General features: G+C 42.2%; 1 protein-coding gene across 2 annotated transcripts in view; it reads right to left on the bottom strand.

The window, feature by feature from the left end:
• Positions 1-20,866, bottom strand: part of DSE (dermatan sulfate epimerase) — a 58,039-nt gene extending 37,173 nt beyond the window's left edge. The window contains exon 1 of one of the 2 annotated variants that reach the window (XM_080938413.1): positions 20,750-20,866. The gene's annotated coding sequence lies outside the window, so the exon portion shown is untranslated. Of the gene's footprint in view, positions 1-5,448; positions 5,536-20,749 lie in introns of those variants that run through there. The other variant, XM_080938412.1, reaches the window with a different exon arrangement.
• Between the last annotated feature and the right edge of the window lie 2,216 nt (positions 20,867-23,082).

Genomic DNA, 23,082 nt, shown 5'->3' with positions numbered 1-23,082 from the left:
CTTGTACAAGTAGAAACCCTCAAAAGTCTGAGAGGACAATTAGCACAAAGGGGATTCAAGCACCCTGGGTGGGAAAAGTTGGAAGTTCTTTGTTAATGGGCTCCAAGTGCACCCAGCTCTGGTCTTTAATGTATGGTAGAGCAGGAATGGGTGATTCAGGCTACTGGGGAGAGGTAAGAAGATCGTGTGGAGATCAGTTTTCCATCTAGGCTATTGTACAAGCATCCTCTAAAACAAAGCTGTTGTGTTTCATTTGCTGTTCCTTCTCCTCTACATACGCAACCCTCCTCCCTAGTCAGTCACTGAGATTGCAGAGCTGAGTCCTGAGAGGCTGTGGGACGCCCACCCCCTCCTTGACCAAATGCACCCGTGATCCCAACCTCCTCGGCTCCACTGCATCCAGTTACTCGGGGCTTCCCTGTGTACACCTAGACAGAAAAGGAGGCTCCAGAAACAGCACAGTCAAGACACTGGAAACCATCTCTTTCTGTCAACTGTTTTGGAACAGGGCACATAAGAGCAGAAAGATGGGGATTTACCGCAGGCCAGTACAGAACCCACAGTGTGTAGAGCGCTCATCATCAGATGGGGGGCGAGGGGCCTGGCATTTGCCAGCCACAAATTACCTGTTTCCTCGATAATGTCTCAATCAATGTTCTGGGCTCCCATCACAACTCCAACTAGCCAGACCTTCCTTTACCTACCCACAGATTCCCCTGGGCCCTGCACAAAAGCACCCTAGCTGGGTTCAGCTGTCTACAAATTAAGTCTCTCAGGAGCCAGGAGAATTTTTTGCACACGTGGAGCTCCGCACTGAATCTGGTGCCTGCATGCTCACAGACACCACTCGAACTAAATTCCAGCTTGGGAGTTGGTAAAGTCTCACCACTAAAACGAGCAAGCAAAAGATCCTGTTCTTCCTTTTATGAAGCCAAGGCAAGTTTAAAACTTTCCAGAAAAAGAAAAAGTCTCTGCCAGGAAAGTAATAGGAGAAAACACCCAGAAGGTCTAGAAACGTCAGTAACCTAAATGTGATGTTTTTAAAATGAAACAAAACTGAAATCTACCTTAAACTTGCTTTATCCTACCTGGTTCCCATTCAGCAGTTGTAAATGTCTAACAAATCCTACCAAACAGAATCTCATTTCCAGTCTTTGGATTTTTCCATCAGCTGTCTACCCTGTGTGCACACTTTAAAACTAAAAGAAAGGAGCATCTTTCGAGATAATCTGAAGTAGGCATGCTGTAGACCAATTTCATGTACTTATTTCAATACACATTAGGAAAAGCTGTAACTACCTCAGACACCTGAGATATATATTTAAGTTTTAAAAGTTAAACACACGAGCACACACGCACATAAACACACACACAAAATAGGAATTAGAAAGATGTTGATTGTGGCTTCTGATAGTTGTGGTACCTTAAAGAAAAATTTAGGAGACACTACAAATGCTCAGTAAGATAACGTCTATGAAAAGCTAAAGGGTTTAGCAACTCCTCTCTTTTCCCCCTCCTCCCCACCTCACCTCCTCCCTCTTTCTCTATCCTCCTCCTTCTCTACCCCACCCATTCTCCAAAACACCAAGCCTTGGAGAAACAAGTCTGAACTTTGAGACATCCACAGATGAGCTGTCAAGCGACCCCCAGCCTAGTTCACTGTTTAAGAAAGAGTAGAGTTCTGCCACTCTGGAATCTCTGGTCTAGTTCAAGAACATGGTATTTTAATTTGGCAAAATGACTAGACTTGCTTAGCAACTCACTCTTTTAATACACAGCTTACCCAGCATTCAATCCCCAGGGCATTTCTGAAGGACCCTATGAGCCTCCTGGTTTTTGTTCCTGTTCTCCATTGGCTCACTAACTTCCAAGATTCAGCTTTCTTTTGCATTCCTTTTGTGTCCACGCTACATAGCCCTAAACCATTTATTTCATCAGTGGATAGAGTGCAATGAACTAAGAATCACTGTTGCTACAGGATACTTCAGATGGTTGTGACACCAGCCACCAGCTGCAACCCAAGTTCAGTTGTCGTCTAGAGCCAAGCCAGTTAGAATTATCTTAAGTAAATCTTCACAATACCACACAGCCCCAAATTATTCCACTTAATCCTGGTTCCAATAATCCACCACAGCTGTTAGGACTGTTAATAGACAAACTGTGGGTCCGGGATCTAAATGCCTTTCACATATCTGGTCTTTAACATCACAATAACAACATGGCAAAGAAGTTTGCTTGCCTAGAAACTGAACACATTCCAGAAACAGAACTAGAATTCAAATCCTGTACGAAGGTGTTATGGGTTTTGTTGGTTTGTTTGTTTTGTTTTTTCTTTAACCAAACAGACTTTTTTTAAAGCATTGAAAATTGGAAGTTTCACTTTTGCTAGCTTTACATAAAGCACAGAAACATCTTGAAGAGGAACACTAAGCCATCACACACGGGGAGGGGGGGGCTATGTATAGAATGAAGCACATAATATCACATGAATGCAGTGAATATACTTAGCCTAGAGTCGCCGGGAAGGAGCGCTCAATAAGTATTTATTTTTACTAGAAGAAGAAAAGTTTCACACATTTAAGACTATATTAACACACTATCAAAGAAAAGGAAAAAAACTGCACCTTCATATTTCACTGCACAAACTGAGAATCACAGTTGTTAACTGGGTAGGGCAAGATCATCAGGCTCTCCTGACACTCAACTAAAATGGTATCCAATGCTTCTTTGAGTCCTCCAGTTATCATTTATGGTGGCACATCTCTCATGGGGAAGAAAAGCATTTGACTCTCGAAATGTTTCAAGCACTTTGCCTCCCAGAAAAGAATAACATAAATAGTTTGCTTGCTTCCCAAGACAAGTAAATTTTGGTGTATATGAGTTAAATGTTCCATATTCACTCAAAAGACAGGTTCAGTGATACAACTGGAGCTGGGAAATACAGTACGGCTGGGAAGCTATTTTGCAGTAATACATTTTCCTAATGGAAGGGGTACATAAATGCTGTGGTAACATTTGCTCTCACCACCAACAGCCAGTGGCGAGATGTCACTTGGTGAAGGATGGAGTCTTATCGCACAGTTTTTGGAAATGAGATATTACCTAATGTCTTATTAAGCCCCACATATATTTTTAAGTAAATGAATATGTTGACTTTCTAGACTCTATCTAGCAGATTGGGAAATGTTTCTGGATTCAATGGAAATGAATCTGGACATGAAATAAAACAATAAAATACCCCCAGGCAATTAAAAAATTGAACAAAATAAAAACAGCAAGAAGGGCCTAGGGTTTGGGCCACCTTGAGCGTCAACATCTCTATGTTTAATGCACTTGGAAGGAGGCAACACTGCTACCATCTCTCAGACACCTTCCTGATCGTCACGGGTGATCTTTCAAACTACAATGAGCAATATGTACACTCCCTCACAACACACTGCCCAGGGCAGTTGCTCTGCTCTGGTTTGCCCAAACAAATGGAACAGTTCATGGCATTCCACCCTGGTGTGTCCATTTCTACAGGAGGCAGAAGTTAGCCAGTCTGTCAGCAGAAGGGCTTCTCTGTTGTAGCCTTGTTCCTAGAAACTGTGAGCACTGAGTTTAGTGCTCAGCCCTACCTGACTCACTCCAGTATTCCAAGTTCCCTTCCTCGATGATTCTGGAATAAATGTCGAGGCTACAGTGACGGGCCTGACAGAGAGCCCTAGCACATGCCAAGCAGCAAGCCCGTTCTCCTGCCTTCCATTTTGGGCAGGAGCCTTGAAGAAACCTCTTTCCTCAGGCCTGAAGGGTATTTTGCTGGCATCGCCTTCCTACTCCTGTGGATTCCTGTATACCTATTTTAATTAAAGAAACATACAAACTTTTAGAGTTCTCATTGCTTTTTTAACTCCAGTTTTAGTAAATGAATAATTAAGATAATTTCTGAAAAAACAAATCCTCGACATCAAATAAGACCTGAAATATCTGGCAATATTTTGTAGTGAAATGAATCTACCCTAATTCTTAACTGTGTCAAATCCTAAGAAAACATGGTTTAGGTACTCTGTAATCATCCCTGCAATTAGACTCCCCAATGTGTGAAGCCCACAGAGGCAGATAGAAAAACTTCAAAACGGCAGGCTCTCAATCAAACTGAACGCTCCTTCCGGTTTACTATTTCCTTATCTAAGGGTAAAATAAAATTGTCTCATCTTACTGAAAGAGTAATTATAGCCCTGTGCCCACACAGCAAAACCACACAGCAGGTAATAATGGTGTGACATTGTTTTTTAAGAGTAGCCTTTTGCAACCAGAAAACATTCCTATCCCTGCCTCCTGATGGTTCTCATGCAGGTACCACGTGGCTTCATAATCTAACTTGAAGTTCTTTTCTCTTTATCAATGTTCTTATGTGAGACTAGGAACTCTTTAAAATTATATTTAGATTTTTCAAGTGTAAATTGGTAAGTTCTTGCACCATTTATTTGCCCAGGCACCAAATGAGTAGGTGATTCTGTAACCAGGAAGCTGTAAGATTTAGTTGTTGAAGGCAGGCTGGTACGTATGACTGTAAAGCTAAGAACCATTAAGATCCAGATGTGGGAGCTGGGAAGATAATTCAGGGAGTAAAAGTGTTTTGTTTTCTGCACACGTGAAGTAAATTTGAATCTGCAGTACTCCTGGTGTTGTGTGCCTGTAGCCCCAACACTTACAGGACGGAGACTGGGAGATCCAAACCAAAAATGGTGAGCTCCTGCTTCAGGGAGAGACTGTCTCAGTAAGCAAGAAGACAGATGAATGAATGAATGAATGAATAAGATGGAGAGGGAGAAAGAAATACCCCCCAAAGGAAACTCTAGCTTCTACATATGCAGACACAGATGAGCACACATATTCATGTTCTCCCACACATGCATACGAAGCCATTAATTAACTGATAATTACTAATTAAATAAAATTAAAGACGGTCTTTGAAAGAGTGGTCACCATTTAAAATGTGGAAAAGCAAGCAAAAGCTGTATCATTTGGCAAAGAGATTAAGGCTGAGGTAGGAGGAAACAGCCAGTCAAGTCACTGCTGGGGCACTGAATTTTACTTTAATAAAAAAAAAAGAATGAAAACAAAATTGTAAGGTCTATACAATTTTAGACAAGTCAAAAGACACCAGAAGTAAATTCTAGTTTATTTAGCACCTACAATGATCTTCTGACTGTTTTATTCTACAATTTCAACCAACCTCCTTAGTGGTTTTGCAATAGAAGATCCAAAAGTATTTTTATAATTTTAGTTGTGACATTATATAGAAAATAAATTGAAAATGTTATAATAAAGTATATGCTTAAATCCTGAATATATAAAAAGTAACAATTGATGGATATTATATATTTCAACACACTGTTTCTCAGAACTGAGGTATCAACTCCCTTTTCATGATGGTAATAGAAATCCATTCATTCTGCTACATACCAAGCAGCTACAAACTTCAGAACTATATGCTAGGCATTGAGCACACTGGTGAGTTATCTTCTTTCTTGCCAAGATTCTGAATAACCATGGAAAAGTACTCCTGTGTTTACAAGGTGTTTCAAAAAGGTTTCAACGAGGAGATATGAACTCATTCTGAATGTCCGGAGCATCTACACTGAAAAAGAAGGGGGAAGAAGAAAGAGAGCTGAGCTCCACTATCCATCTCTCTCTCTCTGCTCCCCAAATGTGTACACAGCATGACAAGCTGGCTCACTCCCAGCATGGAAGCCAGAGCTATTCTCTGGCCTCCATGTTTTCCCTCTCATAATACACTGACTGTACCTTCAGACCACAAGTCAAACTAAACCCTTTATTCCTTAAATAGTCTTTGTCGGGCTCTTTGTCACAGCAATTAAAAAACTAATTAATACACCCTACCCCAAAGAACTATAAACCAAAAAGCAAAAAAAAAAAAAAAAAGAAAGAAAGAAAGAAAGAAAGAAAGAAATCAGCATTTCTGGGGGTTTGTTATCTGAAGTGCTTTCATTACTGTCCAGCAGTCAGGACATATTCAACATCCTCCCTTAATCCAAAACAACTTGTTTAACCCATTGTTCCTAGCCACAGAAGAAAAATTACAATCTATTTTTTCAAAGTTCTCTAAATAGCAACCAAAGGTTTGTAGAGGGGTTCAAAGGGTTATCCAACTCTGGATTTGCTGGCTATTGCTGCAGCCGTAAACAAACTCATGACAATGGGGACTGAAAACAAAGGGCAGAAAAGACAATCATGAAGCCAGAGGTTAAATTTTGATCTTACAGTTTCAAATGCCAGTTTTATTAAGCCTGGAAATACTCAGAAAAAATACACTAAAAACTTCCTCCCTCCCACAGGTTCACAAGGGCAGAAGAGGCTTTCAGAGCCCTAATGAGGACCAACTTGGTTTGTTTTCAGAAAAACCATCTAGACCTACTCCATTTAAAATGCACTAAAAATACCATCCTGACTCCTAAACTGATTGATGAATTAAATAAACTAATATCTATAAAATGCCTATTCTATGGTAGTGTTTTAACATAAGCAAGTTCTAGGCTATCTCAGAAAACAAGAGTGGCTAAGGGGTCCAGGTTGGCTTCTGGGTTTAAATCCAAATATCACCACACCCTTTGCTATGCTCCTGTTTAAAATAACAGCATCTTACTCACAAGAATTCTATGTAGCTTTAAATGGCTGATATATTTGGAACACTAAAATGATGCAGGCATGATGGTGGGACACACCTTTAATCCCAGCACTTCAGACAGAGAGGGAGGCAGATCCCAGTGAGTTAAGAAGCCAGCCTAGTCTAAAACAGGAGTTCCAGGACAACCAAGACTACACAGAAAAACCCAGTCTCAGAGAACAAAACCAAACAAAAACAACCAAAAAGGGATGTGCAGGATTTGGAAGTGCTCAGTGACTCCTGACAGCCACCATTATCATTCTCTTGGTGAGTATTATGAGCTGCAGAACTGAAGGAAGTGAACACTCACGAAACCCTGAGAGCTTTACTCCCCAAATAGGTACAGTGCACTGTTTATTAAAAATCGTCAGTTTCTTCAAGGACCTAAAAGCCAAATATTTTGACAAACATAAAATATTTGATTGGAAGATAGTTACTTCTTCCTGTCCAGCTGCATGTTAACAACATTGGGGCTACCTATTCTATGACTTAAATATATCAAAGGAAAAAGAGAGGTTTTCAAATCTAATGCTTCGTAACCAATCACAGCATATAGAAAAGGATTCATGAAATGTATGTGCCTACACAGAACAAGACCCCAAAGGAGTTCCAGCAGCAGTCCCAGTCAGGAACAGAGGCAGGAGGATCTCTGTGAGTTCGAGGCAGCCTGATCTACATAATGAGTTCTAGGCCAGCAAGGGCTGTAGGCAGAGAACATGTTTCAGAAAGAAAGAGAGAGAGATGGAGGGAGAGACAGAGGGAGGAAGGGAGGGAGAGAGGGGAGGGAGGGATGGAGGGAGAGAGGGAAGGAGGAGAACAGGTTCTTTAGAGATGTGACATTCAGTGAAAATACATTTTCTAGTTTCTGTCAATGAGAAAATACATTAAGTAAAACTAAGTTTATGTTCCATTCAAAACAAAACCCACGTTCCTCACTTTCTCATCCTCAATTAATTTCTTTCCTGAGCCTTCTGCATCAAGTTTTACATTCAGCTTTGTTCTGCTTTGTCAAAATTCCTGATGCAAACTCTGCTCTAGAATTAATCATCGTCTAAAATGGATTCCCATCTCCTGACCTCTTCCCTGAATCCAGCCAATGCCACAAATATTTTACAAGTTTAGTTCTGTCCTTTTACAACAGAATTTCCAAAATTCTATGGATGACTCATAACCTCATCTATGACAGATTTTCCTAGGAAATGTGAGACAAATCTCTTTGTTACGTAAGCTCTGGTTCACTCACTCACTTATGAGTTTTGCTACATATGCCTTGAAATGATGTAAAATTGGGCTATATATGTCTGTATGTTTTCTGAGATCTGCCAGTTTATCCTCTAACAAAACAAAACAAAAATGCCTATTAGACTGTTCAGGAAAGGGTTAAATCCCAGGCCCAAACTGCTCAAACCTCATACAATCTGGAAGGAAGCCAGGAAGCTGACCTCTGAGCCACCCATGGGAGCCAGCTCTGTGATCCCAGATTACTCTCCCTGATAAGGTTTGTTTTTGTATACATTTAGTGGTCAAATGATACTACTTTGATCAGATATCCATGCAGCAAGGGTGGGTGGAGTGAGAGATGAGTCTGAGTAGCTGAGTTCAGCATACAGGTACCGCATGCAGAGCTGTCCTACTGTGGAGGGAGGGAACACCTGGAAGCTTGGCTCTGGCTTTTTGGGGAATTTGCTTTGTATGCCTTTTCCCTCTGCTCAATTACCTTTACCTATATATTAAACAAAGCTACAATCATAATACATTTCATTGTCCACCTAATGAGTCACTGAGTTGAATGTTGCTACGGGGACCTCCAAATTGACATGTGCTCCTTTTGATCCCTTTGGTAGAATTATTTACACTAAAATTATGAGTAGCTTTGTGATACAGGATGTCACATGTGTTGTATGGCAATACTTTTGTCACTAGAAAGTCTTTAAAGTTTATTTATTATTATTATTTTATTTATTGCAGGAGCAGCACATACTAGAGTGTGAATGTAGAAGCCAGAGGGTGACCTGAGAACATCTGTTCTCTCCTCCCACCACGTGGGTTCCCCAATGCACCTGATGCACCTTTATCCTGGAAGCCATCCATTTCTTTTTCAGCCCTCAAACAGTTATCAGTAATAAATTTGCCTCTTGTACTGCCTTTCTCCGTTCTTGAATATTTTTACAGGTACTTGATCTTCATTTTCAGTTTTGTCTTCCAGATGTCAGTTCTTTGAATCTCAAAAATCCCTGGGCTCTTTGAAGACTTCTGCTGTGAATCACAATCAAACTTCAAATACCACAGGCTAGATTTGTGAAACAATGGTACACATCCACAAAATGAGCCTAAACACAATGAGCCTAAAGACCCAGCACTAACTTCTCAGGCATGCCCTGCCTCAACCATCCCCCTCCCCTTCGATTCTAGTCAATCCTGCTAGGAATTCAGGACAAAGTCCCTTCTCTCAATTCATATCTTCTTTTTTGTAATAAACTGTGAGCAAATTCTGTTGGCTCTTTCTTCACGTCCACCCACTTCCACCCCTGCTGTAATAACTCAGCCCGTACCATGCTTTACCTGCAATAGCTTTCAAATGTCACTTAGGCTTAATTCTTCCCACTCATGTAAGCCTCAGAATGATACTGCCAATCACAAAGCAGAATAAAAACTGCCCTATTTGAAAACCTCCCAGGGCATCTCACAGGTTGTTAGAATATCATGGTGGCCGTGGGGGAAATACACTAGAGTCAGTAGGAAGGCCAGCATGGCTGGAACTGGGGAAGAGAGTGCTTAACATTTAGGAAAGAGCAACAATTTACTGTTAGATGTAAGTTGTTAAATACTCAGAGGTAGCTATTTATATAACTCCACAGCTATTTAAATAGAACTCTACAGAAAGAAGCAATAAAAACCTCTGACTATCAAAACAAATCATTTGTGTGTAAATCATACCAAAATCCTGGAATCTCTAAGTGATCACCAGAGTTTCCTAGAGCTATAGTTATACACAGTATCTTCCCAATCATCCCACAGTCTACCCAGGCTGCCTGTGGCTGGGTTTACCTTTATGTCTTTCCACACCATCAATAATGAGCATGGTGTGCCTACGCTCACAGTTCACTTCCATAATGCACCTTGTCTCCCAGCATCCTACATAGGGTTTTCATGAGTCTCCTTGGGTCTTCTTAAAAAACACTAAGATACCTGGCCCATTACATAGCTGAATAATTTTGGCATAAATACTCTTATTTACATTATTCTATTTTTTAATTTTAAGTCAGTCCCTTTAACCCTATTTCCAGTGATAATTACCATGATTTAATGGTTTGGTATAGGGGCATTATTGGTGTTACCATTTTTAAAGTTTAATTTCAAAAAGGGCTAGCTAGCTCTTCCATCTAGATAAAGCATCCTCTATACCATTTTGATTACGTTGTCTTTAGTTTGTGCTGAGAAAGTTATGGTGATATTTGTAGCCATGTTTCTATCAGGGAACAAGTTCCGAGGCCATAAAAGAATATAGAAGAGATGGATGAAGGACCTGGATGTCCAGGACAGAAAAGTGCTCCCATAGACATTCCTAACTCAGTTACCTGTCTATAAGGCAGGGATAGACAGGTTCATGCCACAGGGCTGAGATATGTGGTAATAACCAAGGTTTCCAGTAGGGACTTCACAGAAAGTTATGACTAGAAGAAGGGACTAGAAAATAAGATCAAAGAGGGAGAAAAGAGGAGGAAGGAAGAGAGGAAGAGAAAGAGATACAGTCTACCCCAGCTGGAAACAGCCAGCTGTTGAATACTCATGTCTGTGGGTGTGTACATCAGTAATGGTGACCTCAGGCTCTGGAACCTCATCTTGGTGAGTCAAGTGTCCTTAGCAATGTTGTTAGCATCCTATCTGACAAGGCTAGCAACATCATTTGTTCTCTTCTGTAACCTCTGCTACCCCAACTTCAATGCTCTCCTCACCCTTTAGTTCCCATCTCTACTCACAGCTAGCTTGTCCTAGTTACTTCTTGTGATCAAATCTGATAAAATTCTCTCTGCCTGTGTTGGAGAGGACTCCCGCCCGTTTCCAAGCTCTTTTCATGTCTTATCTCAAATGACCATCAGCAACCTTTTAAATGGACAGTTCTAGGACGTAACTGACTCTTCCAGTGATACTACTCCCTGTCCTGCTCTCTTGTCAAAGACAAATGTCACAGTCTTCCCATCCACAAGTAGGCTGGAACCAGCTACTTCATTCCAAGGGGACACTTTGGTTTTCTGCGTGATGCTGGGAGTGTCCCTTGTACTTTCATCATTGAAAATTGCCTCTTGTTAACATTTTCTCCTTAACCTTCATCACAAGTAACTTTATAGTTTGAGGGATATTTCCAGCTTCTTCAGCGGCTTAAAGAACCCCCATCCTTAACCATACGCTAGGAGGCAGCAACTTCTCTTACTGCACAGCTGCAAATCCACCTACTCATTCATCGCCTACTGACTCCTTAGTAAACCCTTATGGCTGACACTGAATATTTTGCCCCTTTCCAAAAGCATCCAGTTCTCCATTTGTCACCTATGAAGTAGACAGAGATGTCAGAGAACCTCGATAAATAAAATGTTTCACCAGGATGACCTGGAGTCCATTTTCTTGGTTGTTGGTTAATTTAAGAGAGCTCATTTCAGCGTGGGCAATGCCACCCCTCAGTTGGTGGTTGCAGCCACCATAAGAAGGCAGGCTGTGCAAGCCATAAGGAACAAACCAGTAAGCAGCACTCTTCCATGGCCTCTGCATCAGCTTGTCTCGAGAGTCCTGCCTTGAGTTCCTGCACTGACTTTCCTGGATGAGAGATTTCAAGCTTCAAGATGAAACAAACCTTTTCCTCACTAAGCTGCTTTTGGTTGTAGCTGTCTCATCACAGCAGCAAAAACCTAAGTCATCTAGTCATGAGCTTCAAATAGAACGATGACACTGAGCATGCCGTACTAAAAAGAAGAAAGGCACAGGATCCATTCAGGAAACAGGGAGCAGACCTAAACCCTAAGGCACTCTGTGGAATGGCTCTATGTAGAGAACAGTACAGGTCCAGGCAAGCAGGAGACAGACATTGGCACTCTGCAAGGGAAGGAAGGACACACGGAGGAAGTGGTATCTGAAGTGGGCCTTAAAGGGTCTTGGGTAAGAATGCACAGAGATTTAACTATCTCTAGTAAACATTTATGACTAATTCTGTACATACTGAGCATTGTAATGTCTGTAATTCTCTCCTCCCTCCCATTGTCCTCTGTGGATTCCAAAAGAATGTGATATAAATCTCATTTACCAAGGGACAGGCAGGTGGGAGTCAGGGGTTTAGTCATCTCTCTCCTACAGTGTCAAGCACAGGCCTTTCAAAGGTATTGTGGCAGGGCTAAGAAAATAGCTCAAAGATCTCCCTGCATAAGCTTGAGGAGCTGAGTTTGTGTCACATAAGCAGCCAGGCAGTAGCATGCATCTACATTGCTAGTGTTCCTATGGCAAGACGGGAGTTGGAGACAGGAGCACCCTACTCATCTGCAGCCAAAAGGAGAAAGGAGACATGGTTTCAAACAAAGCAGAAAGGAAAGAGTCACACGTGAAGTTGTACTCCAGCCTCCGTACAAACACTATGGAGCACACATGTATGTTACACATACATGCACATACATGGGACACAATGAAAAGCATTATGAAGGGAGAGGCAAAGAGAACATGGCATACAAGGAGATAATAAGTAGCAACTCAGCCATTCCATTTCCAGTCCCTCCTGTGCCTGTCCCTTAGCTCCTTGGCCTATGCACTTGCAGTGAGGCCCTCCTCACTCCCTTTATTGTACAAAGCCCTTGTGGGTCCACTTCTTCATCCCTTCCCAGCTGCTCTCTGTCTTCCCTGTCATCTTCTCAAGTCCCTTCCTTCCTGTAGTCCTGGTGTTCCGTTCAGAGTTTAGCTGACCTCATTAAGCTTCAGAGTCATTATCTGCCAGGCATGTTTTAAATTCTTCAAGGCCAAAGTTCACATCATATCTGTTTTGCATGCTTCCTCTGTTCCTGCCACCCAGGCATCTTCTCAAACAAAAAAGTGCCTGGTAAACACTTGCCCAGGCACTGAGAACTTCTAATGTTCCTATCATGCGGGTCTAGTACTTCTTCATTTAATTCTCCAAGTTCAAAAGTGCACTGGACAAAGTTATACAAAGCATTCTTTCCCAAATAACACAGATCCAGCACTTCTAAAATTCACAGTCACTGAACCAACACTGAGTAGCTCCACCAATTAGGGGGAGAAAGAATTGTGAGCACAGAAGGAAGGAGCTAGGTTATAACGTCCTTCAGCACTGCAGGCACAGCTATCATCCCAGGACAGTTCAGGAACGTAAGTACTCACTGTACTCACTGCCATACACAGTTCCACAACAAAGACATGTTGGAAGAGCCCAATAGCCTCAAACTTCAAAGGTGAAATTTCACATGTTGAAGTGAAATTTTACTTTATATCTCCCACTCAGCTACTTTTCATTAAAGTCTATGGAATAATTCTATGCAGATCACATTAAACCTATATACAAACCTTCATAATGGAAAGCCTTCAGATTTAAACATAACACATTGATCAGATCGTAGCCCTGATAATAATACTTTCCTTGGATGGGAAAGGCAGATTTTGAAATTTCAAATGAAAGTATAAGAAAGAATAACTCGGTGTTTGAATAAAATCAACGCGTCAGTCTTTAATGGTTCTGGAGTCTCTTGGGAACATTCTGGAAGAGATACAGTAAACAGAGAAAGATTTTTTTTTAGAAAATTGAACTAAGAGAACTGGAGGTCGCCTTCGGTGACTCCAAGAACCAATTTTGCTTGAAAAGGGAAACTGTGGCAAGCATAGGCCGTAAGAGGAAGTACTTATGGCAGCTGTCCAAGACACTGACCTTCTTTAGCCCATGGCATCCCCCAAACCGGCTCATCTCAGCTGACTGCATATTTTCCACTTCTTATAGGAAAAATAATGCATAAAAATCAGCAAAAAATATTAACTAAAGCAACACCTGGAAGCCATGGAATCAATATCTTCAAAATTATCTTTTTAAACAGCATAAAGCATAGTTCACAAAGTTTCTAAACAGTAGTATTACTGAGATTTTCTTGTTTGTTTGTTTGTTTGTTTGTTTTTAACCATCAGCATTCCTATAAGAACCTTTCTATGGGGTCTGGAGAGATGGCTTAGAGATTCAGAACACTGGTGCTTTTTCAGAGGCCCTGGCATCAATTCCCAGAACCACATGGCAGCTCATGACCACCTGTAACTCCAGTTTTAGGGGATCTAGCACCCTCTTCTGGCTATAAAAGAGCCTTCCCATGTGACATTTCCAGATTGGCAACCTCCCTATTGTGACTACAAGAATGGTGAAAGCATGTCCGTAAGACCACTTCCGTCATGGCTGCCAACCTGAGTTTACCACAGAAATGGTTCAGATAAACCTGGCATGGTGGCCTGTGCTTATAAACCTAGCACTTGAGAGCTGGGGTAAGGGGTCAGAAGGTCAAGGCCATTGTCTACTACACGGCAAGTTCCAAGCCACAGTGGGCTACATGAGATACTACCTATTAAAACACAACCATCAAAGTCAAAGCAAAAAAAAAAAAAAAAAAAAAAAAACCCACATGGAAATTGAATGGAGAAAAGTATAAGGCATACACGAAAGTTCCATGGGACAGTGGAGCTTGGTGCTAAGACTTCTAAAAACAGCTGGGGGTGAGACGGGGAAAGAATACAAGAAATGTGGTGAGAAGGCTGGGTGTAATATGATAACAGATAAATTAGACAATGTGACTGTGGCAGTAACTACGTGTCTACCATGTCAGTGTTTGTTTAAAAATGTTACTTGAATCTTTTGAATATAAAGAAAAAATTGGCCTTTTTGAAGAAGAAAATAAAGCATACAGTGTCTGCCTGAATGAAGGTTCTAGAAACTTTATATCAGGATTACTTTTACCAGCCAATCACTACTACTAGATCTAGTAAGGATCTGCTAAGAAAAATCTGTAGCAGCACCTTTCATTTAAAATAATAAAAAGCTGACCCTTTTTTTACATTCATCTAAATAAATCATTCTTATTTTCTATAATTTTCATGTTTCCAGATGAGCAGAAGACCACACCTCATATTCTTTCAGGACATAAATCTTCCCAAAGAACTCAATGTCCTACAGAAATCATCCTAAGGAACAAAAACATCAGGAAAGCCTTGCTACAGTCAGCAGAAACCACATTTGATAGCCTCATGTTTGTTTCTCCTTCTCTTTCCTAGGGGAAGATGAAGAATAGCGGCTCAGTTTTCCTACTTTTCCCTCTCTGCCTGGCTCATCCCATGCCTTGAGAGAAGCAGAATCACAGCAAGTAGTTCCAAAAGCCATCTGGCCCCTGCTGGATTGTCCCTGGGGCTGGAGAAAGGAGCCCAATTTAAAATTTCTGGAATGATGTCACTAAACTGCTAAAAGGAAGGGTCTTCTAAGAATTTGTGGAATTCTAGAAATCTACTACTAGACAAATACATTCAAACAATAAAAAACACCAGAGCTTCAAAAACAGTTTACAGTCAGCACTGTGAGGAGGACCACCACCTACCCCGGCTCCTGGTCTCCCCCTGATCCTTACTGAACTGAACCTTGGCACAGAATATTTTTTGACCTACATCAGTGACTTGTGTTCTTGGGCTTCTTGTCACTGGCAACCTCTGGATATAAGTAGCTTTAGAAATAAATGCAGTATTCCTTTTCCTACTCCACTCTAGAAGATAACTCTGTATACAAATTCTATTCAGTTATTCCACAAAAGAACAATTTATATTGTACTAAAAACATAATGTGAAAATTGCTGTTTTCCTCCAGATTTATGCAAGCAGCACTAATACAGGAGTTGTCAGCAAACACCCTCATCTTCTAGCAGCCACCTGACAGCCACAGGGCCATCGCGTGCTACAGGGAAATATTGCAGCCATGCTGGTTCAACTTTCCAACAGAGTACCTTCCATATGTGCTACATGTTTACTGCACGTCTGTCTGCTACTCAGTAGCTTTTCTTACTGTTATTCTTCCACATGAAGACAAAAATGTAAACACCTGATTTGATCAACAAATACAACTTTACACACCTATGGTATGTGTGCTGAAAATATCTCAAGCAGAAAGATTCAAATGATATCTGTTTAAATTTACCAGGGCATATTCAATTTTTTTTTTGTGTGTGTTTGTTTGGTTTTTTTAAGATGGCTTTTCTATGTAACCTTGACTGTCCTGGAGGACACTCTATTGGCCAGGCTGGCTTGAACTTACAGAGATGGACCTGCCTCTGCCTCTCGTATGCTGGGATTAAATCCTGTACCACCACTACCTGGCTCAGCTGGTTTTTGTTTGTTTGTTTTTGAGTATTTTATCTTTTATGTTTAATCTTGATTTTTGAGAGTGGTCATGCTATGTAGTCCTGGATGACTTTGTGCTTTCTATACACCCAAGCCTTAGAACTCAAAACAATCCTCCTGCATCAGCATCTGCAGCATGCCACAAGTTTTCAATTTTTGCTAAGAGTGTGAATGCTGGATATTTTAAAATATTTAGTATATTCCACAATGAAGGGAGAGGACAATCACTATTAATTCTACAAATAAGCTCCAAACGCTTTTGTTTTGGCATTCAGATATAGACATTCAGGAACAAACACTGACCCTGTCTGGGACAAAGTTGATATATGTAAATTGCCCATGGATGATAGGTCATATGTATAATTAAAGCTAACAGGGAACTGGGAAGAGAGCTCAGTCCATGAAATGTCCACACAAACATCAGAATGTAAGTTCAGAATTCCCACCACCTCTGTAACAGCTAGTAACATAGATTTTGGTCACATTTTTGATAACAGGATTTTCACTCACCTAATAACTTGACTATCAAATATTTTCAATTATAAAATGTCTAAGCAAATGATTCTTCTCATCAGAATGTATGAATATTACTGACCATAGAAATTCTGCTCTTTTAAAAACAGTTTAACATTTCTACTAAGATCATGTTTCTAAATGATTCCAAGTAAACACACAGAAGAAACCCCAGGATAATCTTAACACACATTAAAATTCAGTATTATCCTTGAGTTAAGAACTTTACAAATGACTTCATTCAAGAAATAAACAGATGGCCTCACCATCTTTTCTTCTCTTTCCAAACTAAAACCATCCTCTTTCTTGTCTGACCCTAACAGGCTCTGGGAATCAGTCTCCTCTGGAAGGTCTACACTTCTGTGGGCATCTGAAAGATTCCAGGAGTCCAGTCCTCAACAGGCTGTAGCCTGTCTGTATAGGACAACTTAGCAACACTGGGGCTCTGCAGGCATTAGAAGAGGCCTTGTAATGAGACTCTTACCAAGCAGAGATGGAGTGAGGGGGTGGAAGAGTAGGGCTTGAGGACAAAGGGAATCTGTAAATAGTTGCAGAAGCCTGAGAAATATGAGCATTCTGACAGTTCATGGGCAGTAACTACAAAATATAATAAAGGAGATCTACAGAAAAAGAGAACGTGAGCCTTTAATAATTTGAACAGAGGAGACAGCAGCATTATGTGTGCAATACACGTTTGTCTCACTCAGCTGAAGGCATATCACAGCCTACCTATAAATTGATTGTGTTCCTTACCTTCAGCATTTCCGCTCAACTAAAATGAAGTCAAGACATGAACCTACTTTACTCCCCACGGCTCTTTCTTCTCTGACCTTGTTTGGGAGCTCAAAAGCACCACACATCTCTATCTGCAGAAAGTCATGTAGCCTTAGGTAGACTACAGGTACAACCTCCTTTCTCTGGACAAGAACCTGTGCAGGTAGCACCTCAGATTCCTGAAATGCTTCCCCAAGCTACTAAGGCATCATGGTACTTTAAGCCTTTAGTTAATGACCTTTGCCCATCTCGAATGCCCCCTGCTTCCTCGTGCCCCCATCCCCCAAAATATGTAAATCTTGAATGATACAAGTAAAGTTATCTGTCTCCCTGCAGCTGGCCTGCCTGGCGAAATGTGTATGATTTTGTAAATGACATCTTAGTAAAGTAATGACTCATTTGTATCACATTAGCCAATACTTTCTGGTTTGCTTTTATTTCTGAAATATTTCACCATCAACTAATCAAATCTCCCTTTTGAAACACCAAAGAACATCAAGAAATAGCCTTTGGGCACAATTACTTATCATACACACAGAAATATCTTCTTCCAAAACCAAGTGTAATGTTTAAGAGAGAATTTCCATTGAGGTGGGACAGTAGAGATGGATTGGAAACATCTATTTCTACTTCTTGCTACAGCAAACAGCCACATGCAGTGTCTCAGACATCTGGGATTCTACCCTCTATTTCCTGCTCTGACACTCATACATCATATGGAATTTATGGGAAGATAATTTCCCTTGTGAAAACACTGGGTTTACACAACAGCTTCATTCCCATGCCGGACCCTGACTGAAGGTATACCGATTCAGGCTGTCCAGTTCAAACATCTGCTAGTAGTTTAGTGACCTCCGGAGAGTTTTAGTCTACAAATCACTATAGAAAGAGATAATGTAATTCCAATATGAGAAAAGCTGAAGGCAATAAATACAATAATCAGAACGGTCCTGCCCTGTGTCAAACATTCTTTCAATAGGGTTTGTTGGTCATAGAAACTTCGTCAGGTGACTTCCCCTCGTTTAGGATGGCAAACACCCATCCCTTCTCTGGAATGGAACAAAGCATTCACTGACAAAGTCACCATCATCACAGGCCCTGGTTTTCCCCACAGGCCTGCCACAACACAGTTTAGGACAGTGGAAGGGACACGCGTGTTATAATATTTACTGTATGTAGGGCTGAGACATCCTAGTGGCTGAAAAAATATTTAAATTAGGCTGTAATCAGTCTCTGGCTGATTTCTTTGACTGTTTTGAAAACAAAGATTCTCAGGGAATGCACTTATCCAAATTATTCCCCTGTTTTCCTTCCTCTGGTTAGAATCATAACGTTGAGAATTGTGTTTCTCTCTAACTCAAGAAGAGCAAAATATTCTATTACAAATAATATGAAGAAATAGGAAAAAAAAAACTCTGTTTCATCCCAGAATGCATTTGTCTAAAACCTGTTTCAGTGACCGAAATGATTTTCTATAATAAGACAGCAAGCACTCAGCTTGGCACTGCAGCCCCTGCCCCCAGACACACCGCTGGTCTCATTTCTGAACCACTGCTAAGTACTAAAGCAGAAACACGAGCAAGAACTGCTCACTGCGAGGAGACTGATTTAATTGGGCAAACCTGTCAACCTCTTATCATGTGTTTTCTTTCTGAGGCTCCAAGTTCAGAGGGAGAAATGTGAAACTGTCCAGCCAGCAGCAAAAATTTTTCTGCTGCCGACTTCCCCCCTTGTCAAGGAACTTTAAAAAATTTTTTTCCTCTTTTACTGGATGACTTCACTGTTTCTGTTTTACCCTGGATATTAAAATGTACTCTGTAGGCCAGTGTTTTGTGTAATTATTGGAACTGAAACTGATATTTTCTAATCAATGACTAAAGGACTCTTCTGACACTCAACTCCTCCATGTTGCTTAGTATTTTTTTTTTCCTATAACCAAAGACACTCCAAGAAAGCCGGGGCTGTTTCTCCTTTGGTGAAGCTGACAAGGAGGGTCACTAAGGTAAGTCACATAAATCCAACCTCTTCTTCCTTTCCAGTAGAACAGAATTTACTACACTAAAAAAAAAATAAAAAAATAAAAAAAAAGGCCATGTCTGTATAGGGTCCTTAAAGGAAAACAGTAATGCGGGAACAAATACTAATCCTGTTTGATTTTTCCGTGCACATCAGATACATTCTGTAGTTCTCTTTAGTAGTATAGTCCAAAATTTACAAAATTTTTATCTTATAAGAGGCAGAGACGGCTTGATAGTCAAGTACTGGTACTGCTCTTGTATAGGACCAGAGTTCAGTTCCCAGCGCCCACATTAGGACACTCAGAACAGACTGTAGCTACCATGTTGGCAGATCTAATATCCTCTTCTGACCTCTGCAGGCACCTGTCTGTAGTCCTGTGCACACACTCCCAGACAGACAATTTTAAAATGATACTAATGAATCTTTTTTATAACGTCACTAATACTAGCATGTATTAAGAAAATGTGAAAGCTAAAAAGAGAATTATTAAAAGTGAAAATTCTGTAACATGAAAGAATATGAAAATATTTCTGGGAGAACCTTCCTTAAAATATGGTTGATCAATCAGCAATAAACACCAAATGTTTTCAAGAATCTACTAGAAAATCACTAGAAACCAACATGTCAGATCCTGACCTAAAGAATTCCAGGTGAAAGAGGCCGGCCTCTTTCATTGGAAGCAAGGGATTAGGTTTCAGTATGAATGCCAGCTGGGCTAGGGGGCTATCGCCTCAAAGGAGAGATGAGAAAAGTTCTCAGTTCACAAAGTTAGCTCGATCCAGCCCTTACAGATTCTGAGCCCATGTGGCATCGCTTACAGAGCTCCCACCCGAATCAAGCCCGCCTCCAGGGCCCCCATCAGCCCAGGCGGCCTCGGGCTGAGGTTACCCAATCACCCTGGGATGTTGGAGTGCTAGGGCGCTGGAATCCTGTGGCTGGGGGTGACTCAGAAGCAGCTTTCTGGGCTTTTGCGATCCGGAGGTCGCACCAGCAGCACCAGCAGAACCGGCAAGGGCGCACACGACCACCACCATCCCTAGATAATCGGTGTAGCAAAGGAAAGGAACGCGAGGGTGTGCTATCCCCAAACCGGTGGGGGACTCGCGAGCCCCGGGAGCCTGTCCAGTCCCCGCCATTCGCTCCTAATTTCCGCGCTGCTGTCTTGCGGGACTCTGGGCTGGGCACCCGGGTAGGAGATCAAGGAGCCAGCAGAGCTGACCCGGGATGCTCAGTCCACGGGGGGGGGGGGGGGGGGAGACGCGCAGCGGGGCGCCGTAGGGACCGGTCCCGGGAAAACCTATCGATCTTCGGGAGTCAAGCTTCCCCGAGCATGGCCCAAAGCAGCGCCCAACCCAGCCTATTCCTCACCGCTCCGTTCTCCCGGGCGTCCTCTCTCTTTGCGTCCCCGTTGGGCGCCGGGGCTCTGGACCCCTAGAGTCCGGTCCTCAGCGTGTGCGCGGAGCCATCCGAGCTCAGGGCGCCGCGCCCCGGGTGCGCCGCTGCAGCCTCTGGCGGCCGTGTGGACCGGGCGGATACCGACGGCGGAGGGAGGGCGGGCCGCGGCAGGGCTCGGCCTGGGGCGGAGGAAACTGCAACGTCAGCAGAGCCCGGGAGGCGAGGATGGGGAGCAGGACCCCCACCCGGCCCGGAACAGACCTCCGCGGGCGCTCCCCTCCGCTGCCCCAGATCGCGGATCCGCGCGGGTCTCCTCCTTCCCGTCCCTGCGGCCGGGACCCCACGGGACCCCACGCACCCTGCCCTGCCCTGCCCCACCGCGTTGGTTCCTACAGCTCTGATTTCTCCCGACCGGTGAGCTTCAGGTTCCACTCTGGAATCGCACCCAAAGGAAACATAACTTCTGAAGGCCCGGGGAGGAGGGGCCGATTCGTTTGTAAAGCACCAGAAGAGGAAAGCGGAGAATTTAAAGAATCCCACTACCGACGCTAGTGCCCAATCCCATCTCTAGGCTCCAAAATAGTTACACTCCCGTCGCCCCCCATCCACCCCCACCCCCTTCCTGAATTCAGTTTTACTCTCAAAGAGAAAGGGGGAAAATCCACCTAATCTGAAGCAGTTGTCGCCTAGAGTGGAGCAGAAAGAAAAAAAGGGAGGGGGGGAATCCTACAGCAAAGAACCCTGTAAACTGAACTGATTTTAATCAGCAAAGATAAAGGATTGGGGGCAGATCTTTTGGAGTTTGCAACTCACAAGGGAAACTTAATCTCTCTTTCTCTCTCTCTCTCTCTCTCTCTCTCTCTGTCTGTCTGTCTCTCTCTGTCTCTCTCTGTCTCTCTGTCTCTGTCTCTCTCTGTGTCTGTCTCTCTCTCTGTCTCTCTGTCTCTCTCAGTCTGTCTGTCTCTGTCTCTCTCTGTCTCTCTCTGTGTCTCTCTGTCTGTCTGTCTCTCTGTGTGTGTGTGTGTGTGTGTGTTATGCACCCAACTTGTGTTTATTCTTTCAACGAAACAGTAGCCATCCAAACTCATCAGAATGGGCAGTTTTACTGAACCCTGAGCTCTGACCAGTTTTGCTACAAAGAGCTCAGTCCTGACAGACTATATGGGCTTCCAGGCAACCTCTCGCTAGGAAAGGTTACAGATTTTGCACTCAAGAGGTTCCAGGTCCACGGATTTAAAAAGAAAAGAAATGCTACAGTTAGGCTTTTTAAATGCTTACTAAGATAAATTACTAATTTGCATAAACTTCCAGATATTTGGACCCGGCTCTGTCGAGAAGGCTAGGACTAGAATAGTACTGTGAAGCAATATTCAAATCCTTTGCAGTTTACTGGGGGCCTTAGGAAGCTAAGCGGCCTTCAAAGGCTGTGTCTCATCTATAGAATAAGGTTACTATAATACTCCATGCAACAAAAGATAACAATAAAATGGCTAATATTTACTGAAAGTTTGCTGTATGCACTGTGCTAAGGTGTGCATTTTAGTAGAATGAATTGTGTTGGTACCTAGCTTTAATCTATAATAATGCGTTTGTCTTCTCAAATCGGAAAGTGACTTGAGAGAAAACAAACGTTTAGCTTACTGAACGTCCCAATAAGCAACGTGTAGTTGCCAATTCTCCCAGCTGATATTTTAGTATCATTAAAGAGTTTTAATAAATTTGTTCTAATGGAACCCCATTCCTGACTGATGAGCCAGGTGATTACTCATAATTTTCAGACAAGATTAAAGATTTTTTTAAAGGTTGTAGTACCTTTGATTGATGTCATTGCTCTGGAAATCTAGCTGAAGATGGCACTGACGTGCAAACAGCCCCACGGTGTGACACCTCTCAACAGATTTACACTCTGCTTTCTGGACTCCATAGGCCATATCTTTTTTAAAAAATGTATGTGTGGTTTTAATTACATGTATATGCATGCATGTCTTTCTGTGAGTGAATGCAGGTGACTACAGAGAGCAGAAAGGGGGCACTGAGTCATCTGGAATTAGATGTAGAGTGGTTGTGAGCTGTCCAGCCAACATGAGTCTTGTGCCAATAAGAGCCAAACTTAGGTCTTGTGCAAAAGAAGTGTGCGTTCTCACTCACGCCCCAACACCCCATTCTAGGCTCTGCAATTGTCTGAGTGCACGCCCATCTCTGTTATCGTTCACTTGCCCAGTGCCCTTCTTAAAACCTGATCCCTAGAACTGTGTCCACAGTTTTATTTAAAAGTAAGAGTGGAAAGTTGTGTACCTGCTTTGTTC

This window comes from Micromys minutus, assembly GCF_963924665.1.
Source record: "Micromys minutus genome assembly, chromosome: 25".
Classification (NCBI taxonomy): domain Eukaryota; kingdom Metazoa; phylum Chordata; class Mammalia; order Rodentia; family Muridae; genus Micromys; species Micromys minutus.
This window is presented reverse-complemented; position numbering and strand designations above follow the sequence as displayed.